The sequence below is a fragment of the Histomonas meleagridis genome (assembly GCF_020186115.1).
Source record: "Histomonas meleagridis strain 2922-C6/04-10x chromosome Unknown contig_55, whole genome shotgun sequence".
NCBI lineage: Eukaryota > Parabasalia > Tritrichomonadida > Dientamoebidae > Histomonas > Histomonas meleagridis.
In genome coordinates, this window is record NW_027150898.1 from 387,169 (window position 1) to 393,256 (window position 6,088).

Here is a 6,088-nt window from a genome sequence, read left to right on the forward strand (position 1 = left end):
TCTTCTGGTACAATCATTGAAACTAAGTGTAAAACACTAACTATTGAAAATGGAGAAAAAACATAATTTTGTTGATCAGGAAAATAACCTTTTGATAGCAAAGAAAAGTAATATTGGTTGATGGAATGAGCATATTTTGAAAGATTGTTACCCATTAAAAATGTGAAGTGAAGAGTGATCGAAACCGTTAACAATTAGGATGGGCAGAAAAATAAGTCATCACATTTCAAATACTTGACTTTTATTTTAAATTTTTCTGACTAAAAGTGCTTCTTTTGTGCAACCAAACAAAAAAGAAATCTGAATCGCCAAGATCAACTGTTACTATCAAATTTTGGATGGATGTGTGAGGCATATTTAAATAATTAAAAATAAGTGATTAACTTATGTCCAAATTCAAACTACCATATGGTATTCTTTCAAATACAGAAGAAGCTCTTTTGTATAGTCAAAACCATAAATGATATTTAACGATCTTTAATCTTCCATTTCATATTCGGAAACAAGAAGGTTCAAAGAATTCATATTAAATATTTAGTAATAAAAAAATGAACTGTGATAAATTTTTTACTAAAGCAAAATTAATTTTATTCATCTTTTTATTGGTTGCGTAATTTGATGATTTCTTCATGAATAAAACCATTACTTTTTGCTAGTGAAAGTGACGTTTCAAATTCTATAAATAATTTGAAACATTAAATTATCAGTATAAAACAAATAAATATCTTTAGTATATCAGGAGAACAATTTTTAAACGCAATACGTAAGTTAGTGCTGTATCAAACAATAGAAATAAATTTCAAATATTGTTTTAAAATAAATCATATTATTAAACATTTAAATAAGAAAAGATATATCCTTGAAATTTACTTATATATTTTTTTGTTCAATTAAGAGTTTTATTATTTCATTGTGCCTTTGAATAAAATTTTTGACAATATATAATTTTCCACATTTTGCTGCTTCATTAATATATGCATTAATTTTCATTCCTTTTTCAAGCAAAAATGACAAAAGTTCATTATATTTATATTACAATACATTCTTTCCCTATATCTTCTAAAATATTATCTTCATTCAAGTAAAAAAGAATCATTTCGATGAAATTCAACTGCTGCTTCAAACGATGCATGATTTTTGAACAAATGAACAATTTCAATGTCTCCACCGTAAATAAACCATAAACCATAAATTTTGAAATTGAACAATGATTATTATTATATTTTGATTCTTTTCAGCTGTTTGCATGGTGGTCCAAAAGTCTTTACATCTCACTTTTTCACAACAGCAAAAAAAAATATTTTAATAAACATTTATATTATCTATATCGATATTTTATCTTATATGAGTTATATACATTTAAAATTTTATACATTATTTTTTTTTTCTCTAAAATGAAATCAGAAATTCGAACTAGTATTTCATCATTACTTTCTTCATGGATTACCAGTTGAAGATACATATAATGAAATGATCATCGCTTGTTAACTTTTCAAATATTAGTACATAAATAAAAAACATTTTTTATTCGCATATTTACTATTTTTATTAAAAACTTTTGCTCACAAAAACAATTTTTTTATTCATTAATGGATTCCATTAAAACGCCTTTGTTTGGAGAAATTAGCATTTGCTTGAGCGGGTCATCGGGATAAATCCATTTGATCATCCAATCGATTACTTCTTGGACTAATGCCGATATGATTGTGTATAAAAAACTCAAACCTGTCGCGGCTTGTCTTATTTGTCGCGTTCCTCTTCGCCCCGTAGCAAAGCCTATAACCAAAAGAATGGAAAGAATTGATAGCACAACGAAAAGAGTTATGAAATGACCCAATGCAATTTTGAACCTTTTTACTTCCTTTTGATATGCGGAGCTCTTAAACACAATTCTGAAGAAGAGTAAAACATGAATGAAAACATAGCCAATCCACATCAAATAAAATATAATTGTGTATGCCAAAAGAATGTTATTTTCCTCACTTTTACTGCTTCCACTGGTATCATTTTTTTGCGTGTATTGAATAGAATATATGAGTATGTATATACCTAATGCAAGAACAGGTGATACAAAAAACCATGGAGTTGGAACTGGCTTTTTTTCGGATTGCGTGAAGTTGACAAAGTCATGAAATGAAAAACCAAGGCACATAATAGTGACGGTAATTGTCATTTGCGCTAATGGTTCAGATAAGGGATTGAATTCTTTTGCTTCTCCTTGCATTTGTTTTTGCATTTTTGAGTAGAAAAAATAACTAATTATAGGTTGATATAGAAAAAGAGTGTGGCAGATAAAAGTTAACCTGTAAAGAAAACGACTCCAATAAAACTTAATTTGAGTATATCCATCAATTCTTGCAGTTGTAATGCACCTAAAGATTCCATATATTGTAATTAATATTGTGATCACCAGCATTATATAAGCAACATTTTCTGGGTCTAGTTTCGTGGGCGGCATTTGTTTGTCAAAACCGTTAAATTACCAACCAAGGACACTTTTCTCATTTACTGCTGAATTTTTATTACGGAACAAGTTCTTTTTTTCGGAATAAATCTTATTCCAGAAAAAGTACTTTTTTCTAAATATGTCACTTTTAGCGATAAACATCGACTTTTTCCAGAACAAAATCTTTTTCTGAAAAATATCTTTTTATTTCAATTTTCTGAACTTATCTGGCTGAGGCCCCTTTTTTCATGTCGTGAATATTTTTCAAATCAAGCTTTTAAATTTGTTCAAATTATTCATCATAATTAAGGTACTATAGGGCGCTTGCCCATCCCTACATATTGTATTGGGTTTACTTAATGAACAAAAATTATTAAATTAAAACAAGTTTATTTATACTTAAACATTTAATTATTTTACTTTTTACATTTTACAATTGGTCTTGATGTTTGTGTTCTCCTTATTGTTAGTGGAGATTTCTGTATTGAATCCATATTTAATTGTTCTACTTGAGAAGTATTTATAAAACTTCTTTCAGTTCTTCTTGCCGTCAAAGGCCTCTTTCTAATTTCTTGTTCTATTTCATCATTATTAATATTAATTTTAAAACCTGTTGAAACTCTTTGTACATGTTTACCACACGCAAGACATTTATGATCTGTAGCAGATGAAGTTGATTCTCCATAAGCGATTTCTTGTAATTGATTTGCTAATTCATTAAAATTGTCTTTGAGAATTATCGAATCCTTTTTCGAATGATAATCAGCGATATCACTTGAAATCGAATTAAAAACATTTTTTGTTTCCGATCGAAATTGTTCGAATTCATTTGAGTTTGCTTTATGTGAAAGTGAATTATGTAATTGACAAAGATAATAATGAAGTTCTTTAATTACATTTTGAGAATATGGAATAGTCTTAGTAAAATACTCAAAATAATCTATGATTGATGTAATTTGTGGATATTGTGGAAAACGTGGTGATTGACTAACATTATATGATGCATTTTTAATAAATTGTGGAAGATTTTTTTGCTTTATTGGTAAAAGTTTGTAGAAAATGGTTTTGAATTTTTTGAGCTTTTGTGAAAAAGTGGTACATTCTTTTTGAATCGAATCCATTCGTTTCGATTGTGACTCAGTTATAGATTTAACAAAATATGGTGCATTTTTCCTGTTAATAATATTTGGAGTTATTTGATTTGACATATTGACGGAAATTTGTATAACTGTGTCTTTTAAAGCTTTGAGCTTTTTATTAGTTTTGTCTAAACTTGACTTGATGTCAGTCACCGAATTCATGGCTTCTTTGGCAACAATGGGATCAAATTCAAGCATTTCAATTTGACCTCGTATGGCAGCATTAACTGAAAACAACATTTCGTTGGTTTTCTTTTGAATAAGTTGCTCAATGTGGCTTTTCCTTTCATCTAATGAATCTGAAAAATCATCGAGCTTTTGATAAAATAATGTAGAGGATTGACTGTGTTTATTTTCCATTTCTTTCACTTTATTAGAAAGCTGTGTGAATTCCTCTAATGACGGTCTTCTTTTTAATTCTTCTTTCAAATCTTGAATTTCTTTGCTTTGTTCTTGAATTTGTTCTGATAATTTTTTAAATATTTCTTGGACGAGAAGGTCATCCACTTGGATTGAGAAAAGAGGCTTTCCAAACCTGAAATCATTGTTAGGTTCGCCCATTTTTTTATTAACGTATTTTTTAGGAAATTCATCCAAGGATCAAGAAAAAATCCAATAAACCCAAAAATAAGAAGTAATATGTAAAATATCATCAAATTTAATGTTTTTCAAAATGCATTCAGATTTGTTTAATGAATACTTTCTAAATTATTTTTACATTTACTTCAATTATTTTTTCTAATTTAACTAAGAAAAATATTAAAATTACATTAAATATAAAACGTGTTTATTAAATAATTTGATAAATTTCACAATCAACTTAATTTAAATTATAGGTTTAAATATATCCGAATTTTCGTCTTTCATTTTCCTTGAAATCATTTGCAAATGGATCTTCTTCAACATCCCATAATGCATTATTATCGAATTCAATTGTTTTTATTTCATTTTCACTTTCCTTTATGCTACTTATTTCTTTTGACTCATTAGTATCATTTTTATTTCGAATATGAACTAAAACAGCATAATAATGTTAATGAATGGATTACAGAAAACATAATTGAAAATGTCACGTCACTTAAATGTGATGATAGCATGAATGTATTTGATTGTGTATATGTATTACTTTGCGAATAAGTATTTGATTGAGAAAATGTATTTGATTGTGAATATGTATTACTTTGTGAATATGTGTTTGATTGAGAAAATGTATTTGATTGTGAATAAGTATTTGATTGCGAAAATGTATTACTTTGTGTAAAAGTTCTGGTGATAATTGGATCACAGCCATCAAGTGTTGAACCTCTTATCGCACTTAATAAATTAAATGAATTTGATTCATATTCATTTAATACCATTATTGAATTTGCTAAACAACAAGTAAAAGTCATTAAAAATACAAATTAGTTGGAGTTTTTTCACCATAAAAATAAATACATTTTAGATTGGAACAAGAACCAAATGCTTCTCTTTGAATTGTTGTTACCTTTTCACCAATGACAACTGTAACTAAATTGTAATCATAATAAAATGCTTGAATATTAATCGTTGTAACTGAATTTGGTATTATAATATCGCTAAACGCATAACATTCGCAGAATGCTAATTCTTAAATTGTCAAAACTGAAATAGGAATCACAACATTATTTAATCTTTGGCAAAACATAAATGCTCCTTCTTCAATTATTTCCAAATTTTCACTAATGATAACCGATAATAAATTTGAACAATAATAAAATACTGAGATTCCAATTGATAAAACAGAATTTGGCAATATTATAGCACTTAATTCATAACAGTAAGAAAACGCATTCGCACCAATTGTTGTAATCGAATTTGGCAATATTATATCATCTAATTTTTCGCATGAGGAAAATGCTCTATCCCCAATTATTGTTACTGAAGATCCTATGGTAACAATTCTTTCCATTGATTAAAAGCATCTTCTGGAATTTTAGTAATTTCATTACCAATAATAACATAAATAGCCTCATTTTTGTGATCATCGTTAAAATCACTGGAATGATTTATAGTTTAAGTACCTGATTCGAATTGTTGAAGAGCATGTGTAAAGAAAGTTACAAGAATTAGGGATGGAACAAATTTACTTGTTATATTCCGTTCAACTATTAAAAATTTTATATTATAACTTTTATTTCGAGTTAGATACCAAATTATTTCAATTGTAACTAAAACTATTAAAATGATTACACGAAAGTCATAGAATATCGAAGAAAGATTAAAAAATAGATTGTCTTTTTTATTCCCAAAAAAACGATATGAGACAAATTGTAAATATAAATAATTAATATGATCTGATTCATCTATTTTCTTCAAATAAATATTACTGCAAGAATAATTTAGATTACATTTTGGAGTATTAACATATAATACTTCAAATTTCTCCTTATCTATCAATTTGTCATTTGTGTAGGTCTCACGACATATAAAATTGAGAAAATGCTCTATGTTTAGGATATATGATCTTATAAATGTTTGATTA